This window comes from Ochotona princeps, chromosome 3, assembly GCF_030435755.1.
Source record: "Ochotona princeps isolate mOchPri1 chromosome 3, mOchPri1.hap1, whole genome shotgun sequence".
Lineage (NCBI taxonomy): Eukaryota > Metazoa > Chordata > Mammalia > Lagomorpha > Ochotonidae > Ochotona > Ochotona princeps.
In genome coordinates, this window is record NC_080834.1 from 77,027,558 (window position 1) to 77,042,394 (window position 14,837).

General features: G+C 39.5%; 1 long non-coding RNA gene across 2 annotated transcripts; it reads left to right on the forward strand.

Moving 5' to 3' along the window:
- Window positions 1-3,911: 3,911 nt before the first annotated feature.
- LOC131479825 (uncharacterized) lies at window positions 3,912-14,476 on the forward strand. Of its 2 annotated transcripts, none has more exons than XR_009245120.1 (3): window positions 3,912-3,956; window positions 12,938-13,108; window positions 14,286-14,476. It is a non-coding gene; the product is annotated as an uncharacterized LOC131479825 (long non-coding RNA). The 2 variants fall into 2 exon arrangements; XR_009245119.1 differs by lacking the exon at window positions 3,912-3,956 and adding an exon at window positions 5,757-5,798.
- The last annotated feature ends 361 nt before the right edge of the window (window positions 14,477-14,837 follow it).

Here is a 14,837-nt window from a genome sequence, read left to right on the forward strand (position 1 = left end):
CCTTCCCCATGCTCCTAAATATCTGTCTTCTGTTATCCTGGGAGGATAACATGCTTTATGCCTGCTTCTTATGAATGTAGCAAGGATATGCCCTGTCACGTATGATGCTTGTCTTCTCTGGCAGAATGCATGACTCTCTTCCAGTTGCCTTGCTCATTCCTTTCTCCACCCCTCCTGTCCCACTCCACTCTACCCATCTCTTCTCTGCATTATATAGACTATTTGTGGGCCTTGCTTCCAGGATGAATTGCATCAAAACATTCTGAGCAGCATGCTTGTTCAGGCTCCAGGTTTTCCTCACCAGCTTTGAATATTTTTGCAAACTCTACATTACCGCCTAATTGAAACGACTGCTTGGTTCCATTTCTTTCATTAAAGACAGATTAAGAAAATCAGTTCAATGCCTTAGCCATTTTGAAATCATTATTAACCTTATGATCTTGATTTACCAGCAGGCTTTAAAAAATATATCCCTACAAATCTTTCTCCTGCTTCTAAGTCTTTCTTGCTGATTTCAAAACACACTTCATTGTGGTTGCTCAGTCTGTCTTATCAACTTTGCCAGCTTTAACAGTGGAAGTACTTGCTCATTCCCTAGGACACTTCCTATGATACTTGTTTTTTTTCACCCATAAATTTCTTTCTCTTCACCATTTGAGCATTCCAGTTCTTCACGACTTGGAAGGCTGAGAATGAACTGGGATACTGAGTTTCTTCGGAGCATCCTCTCATGGCAGCTTCCTTGCTTGTGTGTGGTTTGGCTCCATGCTGGCTGCTCTGCTTGCCCTGTAGTTAAGACCTCTCAGCCTCTGTTCGAAGCAGGTTTTGGGCCTGCTCTTAGGCCTTGCCAGAGCAATGTATGGACCAGAGGTCTTGAACATGTTGTCATTCAGTCTGCACCTTGCATGAGAACTCCAGAATTTAATTTTGTGTTTGACTGTTCTCGGCCCAAAGATCTGACTTGTTAACATGTCTAGTTCGTCAAATCATCCAGGGTTCCCCTTACCATTGCTAGTTTCTCTTCTGAATCACACTTAAGGACTGGGGTCTGCCTTGCATTCAGAAAAAAAAATTCTGATCTGGTCTCAGAATTGGGCAGACAATGCATGTAGCTCACCATACCGTATCAGGATCAGGGACACCCACTAGGCATCACTCAAGACACTTCCCAAATCCAGTCTCTGCTTGGGCAGGAGCTGTTGCTTCATCCTCTGTATATCAAGTTCTGCCCTCCCACATGGGCATTGTTCCACCTTCCACTGTTTTGCAGGACATTGCTTTACCAGGAATGTAGGACTGATAAGCTTTATTTGAAAAGAGCATCTCATACAGTATTTATAGCTTAAGGGTATTCAATGGCTTTTCCCTGCTCCAGCACGCCATTAGGTTTCATCTCAATAAGACATCCTCAGAAAAAATAAGTATATAGTGTTGTATTAGTACTTTCTGCATACCCTAAACTTTTTCCATCTTCCAGCAACACCTTTACAAGTGCCTAAAGTCCTCCAGTTAAAGCAGCTGTCCCTTAAAAAAATTTACTTAGTGAAAAGCAGTGTCAGAGAGTGGGGAAGGGACACTTCCTAAGTGTCCATATAAGTTGGGGCTGGCACAAGAAACTCAATCTGGGTCTGCCATGCTGGTAGCTAGGACCCCAGTACTTGAACCATCACCTTCTCCCTCCAGGATGCACGTTAGCAACAGAGGTGGACCATGAACTCAGACACTTTGATCTGGGCTCCAAGCATCCCAAGTGCCATCATAATGGCTATGCCACATGTCTGCTCCTAAGCACATTCTAGCTGAGGCTGTCCCTCTTTTCCTGAGGCCCTGTTGTCACAAGGGCTCCATGTTTGGATTTTGCAAAGGAAATTCTCAGAGACTGGAGAGTTTAACTGAATCTCTACACAGTATATTATAGTCACCAACAAAAGATTCCGTTATGATAGTTAGGGGAGACACATGAGATAGAATCCACTATTGATGGCTTGGAGAAAATCTGATTTACACCCAATCTAGCTTATTGTTTTGCCTAGAAAAGCAACACATCTTGAAAATAGTTTGGTTATAAACAAAAAACCCTATTTTCTACCCCTTATAATAATACATCATTTTTAAGTTATGACATCAAGCATTGAAAATGTGATAATAAAATAATTTTTCACATAATGTTTCTAGAAGTGTGAACTAATACATGTTTCCAAAGAAAACCCAATTCTGTGATCCAATTATTTCTCATTAGCAATCTGCCAATAGATATAGTCAAACAAGCAAAAATCTGTATATTAAGATGCTTATTGAAGTATTAGTTAAAGTAGCAAGTATTAGGAAACAGTACAAAATTTGTTAATAGAGAAGATATATTTGTATTAAGGTATGTTTACATTGTGGAACATTATACAACCATTGCAATGACTTCAATGAATATATATTTTTAAAGCTTTATTTTTATTGCAAAGTCAGAGATACAGAGAGGAGGAGAGACAGAAAGATCATCTATCCAATGATTCACACCCCAAGTGGCTGCAATGGCCAGAGGTGGGAGCTGAGCTGATCAGATGCCAGGAGCCTAGAACCTCTTCTGGGTTTCCCACATGGGTGCAGAATCCCAAAGATTTGGGCAATCATTGACTGCTTTCCCAGGGAGCTGGATGGGAGGTAGGGCCGCCAGGATTAGAACTAGTACCCATATAAGATTCCGGTGCGTTCAAGGTGAGGACTTTAGTCACCTGGCTACCACGCTGGACCCCAATGAATATTTTAAAGCACAGAAAATGTCTAAATATATAAGTGAAAATGAGAAGATTCAAAATACTAAGCAAATTTTGTGATTTTGATTATATCACCATGGTGCAGCATATATGTGTTTTTGTATTTTTGTATTACAAATAAGACTAAATTAAAATTTAATAGCATTTTTTATGATGTGAGATCTACCTTTTTTTTTTTTTAAAGATTTCTTTCTTTTTATTGGAAAGGCAGATATACAGCGAGAAGAGACTCTTGATTTATTTGGAGCAAGTGGAGAGATCTTTCTCTGTGTCTCTCCTCCTCTCTGTGTATCTGCATTTCCAACATGTCGTAAGTACCTGAACCTAAATTGAGTTACAAACTTTGACCATGCTGTTCTTATAATTCTTGTCCAGGTTGAGAAGGGATTAATGTTGTTTTGAACTCTGAGAACAAAGAGTGTCTTTTGACTATATGCAAATGATCTTGGTGTTCCTGAAGCTTTCTTGGAGTAACTTCCCAGAGAAGTGCCCTGACGCCTTTGTAGTGAGGGTTAAGGTGTTGGTTAGCTGGATGGAGGAATGCACCATGCAAGTACTGAAGGAGACAGCACCCGAGGCCTCACAAAGCCATGTCTGCATGTGGGTTTGGTTACTGAGTGTAAACGTTGCTTCTTAGTCCAAGCTCTCTCCCTGTTCCCACTGTGTGCTCCTGGTTGCAGGCCTTGCAGGCCAGCTTTCCTCATCTTTGCCTCTGCTCCCCAACCCTGGGTTGACAGTGCTCAGAACTCCTGCCTCCTGCTGGCTCAGATCCTGGGCTACCCAACTTTGAGTTAAGCATTCCTTACCATCCAGACTGTATTTTCCTAACCTCAAACGAGAGGCTGTGGGATAAGGATGTTTCTTCCCAATTTGTCTTGAAATTCTTTTCCATATAAAAATTATATCATATTTAGTTATATTTAGTAAAATCCTTCTCTTGAGGGGGGAAAATGATTGAACTCGAGCTATCCTGACACATGTGGTTCTTACAGTCAACACAGCTTGTGGCTGACTTTCCCGAGGGAATATTAGCGCGTCAGTGGGTCTTCCCTGTGATCTTCTCTTAGGCCAGGCCGGCAGCGGTCCTTCCCACTAATGCCCTGCTGCCATGGCAACTTGGTGCCTGATGGCTTTGCACCTATGAACAAATAGAGTAACAGTTACCAGCCTCCTGCTGAAGGAACTTTGGTGGGTTTTACTTCAAAGCTTTTAAAACGCTCTATGTGATGAGTATCAAAAAGTTTAACCTTTCATCCACTCCTGTTTTCTTCAGTGGCAGTTTTATTTTTCTCAAAAGTTAGCTAAAGGTAGAAATGGCTCATCTTCAGTTACAAGGTGCTTGCTGCCAGTGGCTGGATAATCAGTTCTGACGGACTTAGGCAGAGGTTGGGAGCAGAAAGGACCCTTGTTTTAAGGTAAGATCGTTGTTACCAATAGGATGGTGGCCTTTGAAGTGGGAACTGCTCTTCCATGAATTCCAGAGGATTGCCCCCTGCATCAGAGATGTTGTGATGTAACTTTTGATCCAAAATAGGATGACAAGTCTGGAATTTTCTTAGAGAACGGAAGGAAACATTCCAGGATGTTGTTTTTAAGATAACTATCTTTGATCTCCTTATTTTAGAAATATAATCTAAAGCTGTGGTATTAGCCAGATGAACAAGATGAGCTGCTCCCCGGTGCCCTGTGGCTCCTGCTGGGCTGGAGTGAGCTGTAGGGCAAGGTACAGCCAGCACCAGCGCTGGCACATTCTGGCGGCACAGGCAGGTAGTGGTCATCTGCTGTGGTTGTGTAGAAGTCGTGGCAGAACATCTGGGGAAGAGCACAGGCCATTCTCCTGTGCCTGTCCTCTGCCAAAGAGGACACTACTGTCATGCTGCACTGATGTTTCTGCTTAATATCATCCAATGTTTCGTTTCATACAATGGGATGCCAAGAGAAGTTTTGTTTAAAATCTACTGTAATAGAAGAGCCTTGCAGTATATTCATAGGAATGGACACACCTCTATTTTTTTAAGATCTATTTTGTTTTTATTTGAAAGTCAGATATATAAAGAGGAGAAGAGGCAGAGAGGAAGATTTTCCATCCATTAATTCACTCTCGAAGCAGCCGCAATGGCTAAAGTTGAGTCATCCTGAAGCCAGGAACCCGGAGTTTCTTCAGGTCTCCCACATGGGTCGCAGGGTCTCAAGACTTTGGGCCATCCTGGACTATTCTCCCAGGCTACAAGCAGGGAGCTGGATGGGAAGTGGGGTGGCCAGAATTAGAACTGGCACCTGTATGGGATCCTGATGTGTTCAAGGTGAGGACTTTAGCTGCTAGGCTACTGTGCCAGGCCCTGCCCACAGGATTTTTAAATACAGAAAGGTGCCCTAGAGAATGTTGTGTCTTGAGGATAGATTTATCAAAAGTCAGGTAACTCTTTCCCTCAGATATTGAATCCCGAGAGAAACCTCATTCTGGGTTCCCTCGTGGAAACACAAAGCAGGGAGACTTGAGGCAGGAGAGATAGAGTTAGTAGGACTCTGGGATCTTAAATGCAAAGCAGCAGATAGATAAAGTTTCGTGTATTTTTATTTTTTGCTGTTTATTCATGTAAACGGATGCATGTGCTAAGATCACTTCAGTAAATGACCAATACTGAAGTTGACGTTCATATAGTGATTTACATTTACTTCTCTAAGGCTCGTGAAGTAGGCGTGCTACCACTGCCCGCACGTGAGAGATGACACCACTGACGAATAGAGAGATGAAGTACTTACCCGAGATTAGGCACAAAGAAAGTGGTGGAATTGGTACCCAGGACATGGTGGTCTTGCTGCAGTGTGCTTTCTTAAACCCCAGATGCTGCCATGAGTTGAACAGTGGCTCCCATCCAGTCATTTCACTCTGTTACACCAGACACTCTCAATAAGCATTCACTCAGCTCCACTGTTGGTCAGTTATTTACCAATGGTCACAAAACTGGGAAGAGGGCTTGCTTTTTGAACTGTGTTCCAAGAAACATATGAAGAAACATATTCAGAGAGGTAAAGTTCAAAGAGGTGAAGTAATTTGCTTGTGGCTACTCAGCTGATTAAGGAAAGTGTCATTTGAACATATTTGTTTTCGAGTTTAACTGTATATTCCTCCCTTTACATGAATACACACAGACAAATGACCTAATAACTGAATTTGTGTTACCCTCTAGACCTTTTTTTAAAAGATTTATTTATTTTTATTTGAAAGGCAGAATCACAGAAAGAAGAGAGTCAGGGAAAGAGAGAGAGAGAGAGGGAAAGAGAGAGAGAGAGAGGGGGAGAAAGAGAGAGAGGTCTCAGTTCGCTGGTTGCCTCCTCAGAAGGCTTCAGCAGCTAAAGCTGAGCCAATAGAAGCCAGGAGTTTCTTACAGGTATTCCACATGTGTGCAAGGGCCCAGAAACTTGAGCCATTCTTTCCCGTTTTCCCAGGCTATAAGCAAGGAACTGTATTAAAAGTCGAGCAGCTGAGATTAGAACCAGCACCAGTATGGGATGTTAGTGTTCCAGGTGGAGAATCAGCCTGTTGAGCCACCTTGCCAGCCTTGCTCTTCAGATTCTGAATTTTAATAATGATTTCATTATATTTGCCACACACAATCTTACTGAACATCCCAATAATTACCAATCAACATCAACAACTCATTTTTGATGTAAAAGATTAAATAAACACCTTTGCTTTGAAAATAGTAACATGAAAAGTAGCTGAAGAGATAAAAATAATATCTCAACATAATACCTACTTGTGGCATGTAAGCATCTTGGATATGCCTACAACAGTATATCCAATTGAATTTCAAGAATGTTCTAGAAAGACATTTCAGAAGTATAGATCAGTGCCTGCTGTTTTAAATCAAACATTTGCCATTCACTTCACTCTGCTCAGGGCTTTTTGCTTGACTGGTGATGAGCAGAGACTGAATTACAGATTTGGAACTTTCCAGCAGGCCCCTAATATGCCAAATACCAACTGATTTATCCATCAAATCTATGTACTAAATGAAGTATCCCAGATAAATAGATGGCCTGGCCAGGGTGATATTTCACAAAGCAACATGTGTTTGTTTGAATAACATGATTGTAAAATTTTCACTCTGAGTCCAAAATTAAGTTGTAGCTTTTGGATATTTCCTGAAGCAACACAGAAGAGAGCATTCAAATGTCAAAGTTATGATTTGGTTTCATCAGTCAGTTTTATATAATTGTCTATATTCATTTATTTGTTAAACGTCACATATACTTTTAATATGTGTGTGTGTGTGTGTATTTGTGTGTGTGTTTGTGGTGGGGGTGATAACATATATAAAAATCCATACTACAACTAAACAGTCAGGTTAGTGCATGAGTTTGTACCTTCTCAGATGAAAAATATACTATATTGCAATGCTGAGCCTGAAATTTTACCTACAGTACAGTAACAAAGGTTGCAGAGGTCTCATTTGATTATGGAATTACCATTAGTGAGTGTCATTGTATCTTTAAAAACTGATAAATAGAATGCATTCACATGGGCTAGCTTTCTGTCCTAATTGGTCATATGATGCTGGGTTTCTGAATGTTAAGGTCATTCCTCTGAAGAGAAACAAGGATGACCAGGTAAGGATGCCATTCTCATCAGAGAAAGTCAGCAATGTGCTCCTGTACTGGTTTATCTTCATGTTTCATGCTCACAGAGGATAACTATGACCAAAGATTTCTGTCTTGTTAATACACACATTATTATCTGTAATATTATAATAAACCTCATTCTATTTTTCTTTTTCCGAGTACTATATAAATATATATATAAATGAAAAGAGCAGCTATATTTTTTCTGATAGTATAATGATGTTCAGAAAATAATTCTTTCCTGTTTGCTATTATGTTAGAATATTTTTGAACTAATGTTGTATTTTGATGCAATTATACATTTATATACAGTTGTAAGAAACAGTGTGAGAATTCCCTATAAGGGTTTTCTTCCAGTTTCCCCTCAATGGTAGCCTCTTAAAAATTATAGTACAGTGTTACAAGCAAGAAATTGACACTGATGAAATTCATGGATATTATTCAGGTTTCACCAGCTTTACTTACACTCATTTGTGTCTATATGTGTGTACGTGACCAAATTCTATAATGTGAATCTATCCCATTGTACATTCACATAAGCACCATCATAGTCAAACACAAAACTTCATCACAAGGATCTCATGTGGCATTCCTTAACCACAGATGTCTCCCTCCCTCTCTCCAGTTCCTTACTTGGTTTCCATTTCTGTGTTTTTACCGTTTCGAGAATGCTGCATAAATGTGATCACATAGTATGAAATCCTTTTGCAGCTTGACTATTTAATCTCAGCCCAGTTCCTTTGAGATCTACAACATGCCAATCTGTTTAATAATCCATTCCACTAGTGGGTAAATGGTTCAACTATGGTTTGTTTTCATTCCACAGCTATTAATAGTAATGTTCCTGTTAGCAACTGTGTGCAGGTTTTGGGGTGAACATAAGTTTTCACTTTTCTGAGACAAATACTCACAAAATACAATTACTGAATATTATGGTAAGCACATGTTTAATTTATGAGAAACTTTCATATCCTCTTCCAGAATGACTGCATCATTCTGCATTCCCAATAGCAGCGTAATAATTCTTCTTGTACCAATAGAATGAAGTTCCAGGCGTCTTTGAAAAACTAGAGTTCTCAGAGCAGTCTGTGTGTAGGTTAATGTGGGCAATGGGTGCGCTGGGCACTGCACTGGCTGGCACTCCTAGGAGTTCAGTATGGGGTCACCTCTGGTCAGGTTTATTTGGGGACTTACCCACAACTGGGCTACTGGTCTCAAAACTCCAATCACAGTGAGCATCTCAGGGTCTGTGATATGACCGTGGAGTGCATGTATCAGAAATGGGCCTCCTCAGTTGCTGAATCCTGTGCAGTGGATGGCAAGCCCAGATGCATACTGGGGACATGACAGATCATTGAGGCCTGAAGAGAACTTCTAGTACAGTGGAGGGCAGAAAAATTCGACAACTCACCTGGACAAGCTTTGATATCAATTGTCTGGGTATATGGGGACTCTAATATGGACTCTGTCAGCCAATGGACCTTGGAAGGATTTCCTTATTCTTAGAACAATGAAATAAACAACACCTCAGAACTACTAAAACCACTTATAGTATCCTTGCAACGTGCTCCACGTTGGGGACCCTACCATCTCCAGATACTGAAGCAGATAAGCTACTGGGAGCAGCCCTCTCTCCTTCTGTCCTCCCTTCCTCCAGATACAGGAAAAAAAAATGGAAGGCAGTGGTCTCACCCACTTTTGCCCATCCCTCAACCCTCCCACCTTAATGCGTGGTCCACATGTGCATACATCTTCAAAAAGAAAATAAAACAAATAAAATAAAATAAACCAAAAATAGATTCTATTAAGGGTTGGTGCAAAAACTCAACTGACTAATCTTCCATCTGCAAGTGTCAGTATCCATATTGGTTTTGGTTCTAATCCCAGCTACTCCACTCTGCTGACTCCCTGCTTATGGCCTGGGAAAGCAGCAGAAGACAGCCCAAGTCCTTGCAAGCCTGCAGCAACAAATGGAAGATCTTTCTGTATATCGGATTTTCTAATAAAAAGAAAAGAAAATGATGCTATCAGACTGAGATAAGTACTAACAGTTATTATTAAACAACTTATTACAGATACAGCAAACTAAATATACGGTTACTTTAACTGACATGTAAAAATGGTACATATTTATGGGTTGCTGTATAATATATATATGTACACACTGCAAAATATGCAGAGTAAAAACATATCAAACATTTAACACTTCTACATGATTGAAACTTTCAGAATTCTTCCTTGTAGTTTTATTAGTAATACACAATAAGTTAACATAACGTGTAATCTCCGTACAGTGCAATAGAATGCCACAATTTAATACTCCTATTTTAATGTTCTTTAGCTGCCATTAATCAGCCTTTCCCCACACCTCCTTCCCCAGCTTTCTCTTCTCAGCCTCTGGTAACCATCTTCAAACTGATAACGCTACTCGCTCTGTAAAGATGTCAAACCATTTGGGAACATCAAAACATTATAGCAAATTTGAATTGCAATTATTTATTTAAATTGTATTGACTTTCTACATATATTTCTTGCCAACTTTCCTGGCATTAATTGACTTTCAAGTAATGGTGCTGGTAAATGTTTTACTGTGTTTCTGGAAGGGGAAAATAAGCCTTGATTTGGAGCCTTGGCCATGTTCGATAATGTAAATATTTCAACTATGGTCCATTTCAAACTGCCATTTTGATGATCTTGAGAGATTTGATGAAGAACTTTTGTAATGGGCTCTAGTGGGCCAGTATAATGTGGCTCTGGCAACCAGTTCTAGAGACATTAACCTTAGCTAGCGGGAAAATGCTCCACTGAGGATTATAGCAAAGGAGTCAACTACCTATGGACACTAGGCATTTTTCAGTGACTGAAATCTCCAAAATCTATTTCCTCACCAGTAACTTCTACTGTATATTGCTTTTTATGAAAATATTGACTCCTATCCTCCCCCTGCCCTGTTAATATCTAGGCATCATTCTCATCTGTGCTCAAGTGTCATTCCTTAGAAAAGTTTGCCCTGCCTACTCTCTGTCCTCAAACTCAGCATGGCATGCCATGTTTTCTCTTGACAGTGTTTGTTGACTGTTTGCAGTCCTGTATTCCACTTATACACAGATATTCATTTTTACTGACAATGCCCGCAGTCATTCTTGGCTACACTAGTAGCACAATGAGTGGATGGATGAATAATATTGTGAATGTCTATTCAGCCCTACTTCAGTGGGGATCACCTCCTGTCTGCACTGGGCAAGACCGTCCTGTGTTCATTTGACTTTTCAGCTAGAGTTCACAGGAAAGCAGAAGCTGCTGCTTGTCCAACAATTCCTATCTCTCCATGCATACCCACACCAGCAAAACATTCTGCACTAAGGTCATTGATCAACTGTGGAGTGGGCAGGGCTCATTTTCTTCGTTGGCATATTTTAACCATTTTTTTTTTGGTAGCAGAGCACCTACAGAGATCTACAGTGTAATAGAAGTCAGGAGGTAGCGGACGATTCATCTCAGGCAGGATCTGAGTGACACAGGTATCACAAGGCAGCTGCATGACCACTGGGCCTGAGGTGAAACACATGGTGGATTTCAGCGAGAAAGTTCTTACAGATACCACTCAACAGTAGCAATTCTTGTAATGCCATGACTATATTTATCTAAAAGTTCATTTAGGGAATAGTTACCTGTTGACACTGTATGTTATATATTACTTTAAGGTATTAACTATACTGAAGCTTATGAGAGCAGATACAAATGCAACACATAGCATAGTGTATTTCCATAATGATTTAGGGTATCCTATGTTCATTAACTTCCAAAATCCCTTAATAAATTGTTCAGGCCACATAACATTGATATCATAAAAAATAAACTCAAGGCACTTTATGCAAATTAATAACATATTGCTCCAACTTTGCTTGTTCAAAAGATGGTGCTCAGAAATGTCTAATAAAATATTTTTAAAAAGATCTTGAAATATCATGCATACTCAGTCTTACTACATCTCAGATGTACTCATAGTCCAATTTTTATAAGAAAGACCGGTGTGTATGTGGTTAATGGAGACTTTGTAGTAGTAGTAGTAGTAGTAGCTCATGCTGAGACTTCATCAAAAAAATTTGGTGCTAGAAATATTTACTATAGTGCTGGCACATAAACCAAGAGCTATTAGACTTTCATGCATTTCTCCCTAAACTTTTTTATAGCCCTTCATTTTAATTGCTGACAATCTGTTGATTGTATTTTAAATAGATACTTCAATACTGTGCTTTGTCAAAACAGACAGATGTATCGTTAAATTCCCTTCCAAATTACACATTTGGCAATGTCTTTGTTTCATGAGCTACTGAGGTATTGGAATGTGTTATAATCTGGAGTGAAAAAAAGAGGCCAGAGAACTGATTTCCAGAGCGGGAAACCCTGTAATTTGGCACTGATTGTTCTGATTTCATGTGTCTTTGTGAAAAGCATATTGCCAAAGTGAGAGCAGGTATGGCTCTGAGTTCTTATTCTTGGTTTTTTTGGAAGAATATTGGAAGAGTCTACATTGGATTCCTCTGGGGTTGCTTATCCCATTTATTAATGGTCTCTTCATAGAAAGAATCAAGGGATAAGTTGCTTGAGTGATCCTAAAATATTTCTTTTCAATTGAGTTATTAACAGATTCCAATTGTTGCTGTAACAAATTATCATAAATGTTCTGACTCAACACAAATTCTGTACCTTGAAATTCCACAGGGCAGAAGACTTAAACGTGTCTTACTAGGCTAAAATTAAGGTGTTAGCCATGCTGCGTTCATTCTGGAGGCTTCAGGGAGAATCCATTTTCTTACCTTTTCTAGTTTCCAAGGGCTGCTTGCCCCTCTCAGCTTACGGCCTTTACTCTGCCATCAAAGCCAACAATTTGGCATCCTCAGACATTCCCAAACTCTCACGTTTTTGCATCATCTGTCACTTGTAAGATCCTATGTGGCTACATTAAATTCAACTAGAAAAACACAGAATAACTCCTGTAGTTTAAAATTCTGCTCCTAGTCCCCTTGGTAAAGTCCCTTTTGCAATATAATGTTACATTTTTACAGATTTCAGGAATTAGAACATGCTCATCATTGCAAGGCCATCCTTTTTCTTCCACAGTTATTTGTCTAACAAATGCATATCTAGTAATTTCTTTGTGTAAAGCTCTTTATTGAAAGTGAAAACCCATTATGAATTTACTTTTAGCCTGGACATTTCTGTCCAGAAAGCCATCTTTTTAACAAACTAACCTAGCTATGGATTTCAATAAGTGGAAAGAAATGCATATTAGCTTGAGAAAAGGAGCATATTTATCAGTCAGGGAGGCATCTAAGTGGAAGCTGTATGAGAACTAAATGTGTATCTTCGTCCATTTTTACCAATTTTACACCATGTAGGACAGTGACATCACATTATTCGCCAGTGTCCTTGGGTTTTTTATTCCATAAGGAAATTTCAAGCTCAACTATCATAATTGGAAGAGAAAGAGCTAGCTGAAGAAAGCCTGATATATCTTGGTTTTCATTCCACTCCCACAGGTTAAAGATTGAGGTTGGAATATTATCTTAAGGAAGATAACTCAGAAATGTCAGAAATGGAATTCCTAAATGGAAAAATATGGTATCTGTTCCTGGAACCTTATAAAAAGGGGAAAATGGAGAAAAATCTGTCAACCCCAGCATCTGTCACATTCTGACTTCCAAAATCATGTAAGATGCCAGGACCCCTCAGGGAAAGCTAGATTCCAAGGAGAATCTGATTGATTTGAGTTATAGTAAAAGCAAGTCTTAAGTTTTACGGAAAGTGTCATTTGAAGACTATGCATCACCAACAGCAAGCCTTATTAAATCCTGAAAACATTCACTCTGTTTCTAAAGCTGTGGTGGATTTTGAGGCTGAATGTTCTTTGTGTTCTTGTTACTGCCTCTAGGGTGCATTTCAGCCTCTTTTTGCCATCTGATGTTTGTCATGCATTGGCCATTGTGGTTTTCAATGAATAGAGCAACCTCTTGTCAGGTTCTTGTAGTACCTCAATCAGTTTCTTACAGGAGCTCCCCTGTGACCACTCAAGTTTTCTTTTCTTTTAATCCACCAGAAAGAGATGGAGATACTCACACATTTTTTTCTGAGGCCTTTGGTCCACTTCCATCTCGACTAACGGTCTGTAGGGAGGCCCTGGCAATTTTAGCAAATGTGGATCAAAGATACGAGCATACTTTCTATTGATATACTGGCTTAACCTCTCTTTTTCATTTTTTTTTAAATTAAGGTAGTCAAAAAAGAGTTCATCTTATTTTTAGAGCTCTTTCTTAGCAAGTAAGAACCAATTAAGAACATGCAAAAAGACATTTTGAACAAGGCTTCCTGATTTTAACTTACTTTTAAATTTATTGAAAACAATAGCATAGGAGAGAAGATATCCCACTTTTTCTGCTTTACTCCCCAGTGCCTGCAACAGCTGGAACTGAGTTGGGATGAAGCTGAGGGCTGAGAACTCAATGCTGGCCTTCTATGGAGGGGCAAGGTTGCAGCGCCTGCCTGGGATGGGTGTGCATGAGCGAGAAGATGGAATCAAGAGCTGAAGCCAGAATCAAAATAAGTACTATGATGTGGGATACGGGTGTCTTAATCCTCAGGGTACCTGTCTTTGGATTTAACGATTTGAAGCTGATGTATATGTCCAGTTATTTTTCACTTACATGGAGCACTGTGCTTAGAATTCTCTCAAGATTCTATTTCTAGTTCAAAGAATAAGAACAAGCATATAGAAATTAGAGTACATAGGTTCTCTCTGCGTTTCCAGATCCGGGTTTGTTATTACGTCACCAACACATTTTGATCTTGAGCAAATCCCAATCTCTCTTGTGATCTCTGCTTTCTCCACAGGAGAGTGGGTTTGGTTGATCACCAAGGTCCACTTCCAGCTGTGCATACAAATGACTGTAAATCCAGGTGTGCAGAGAACCAGGCTTACTCTGCTTCCAGTAGGAATGGGGAAGGTGGACACTTTAAAGAACATTCATTTGCTTTACTTTACTTCTCCCAAATAAAAAACTTCCCTGCTTTTACTGTTATGATGCCAGAAATAAGAAAAGAAGTTTATTCAAAATAAGCCCAGTGCAAACAAACAAAATATGTGGTTTTTATAAAGACAGAATTGTAATAATTTTTAGAAACTTAGCCAAGCTAATGTTTACATTACAAAAGTGGCACACACTCATTGTATAAATTTAGTAAAGAATGAAAAGCAGAGAGAATCAGGATAAAATTTCATAATAATTCCACTATTTGGAAACATTCATTAGCAGTATTATAGAAAATTTTTCTATGACCTGTAATTCCTCATAGTTTCAAATAAAATTGGAAGTACTCTCTGTATGTCTCTTCAAAACAATGCCTTGCTGTCAATAATTATGACGCAGAGCATTTGTTTTTCAT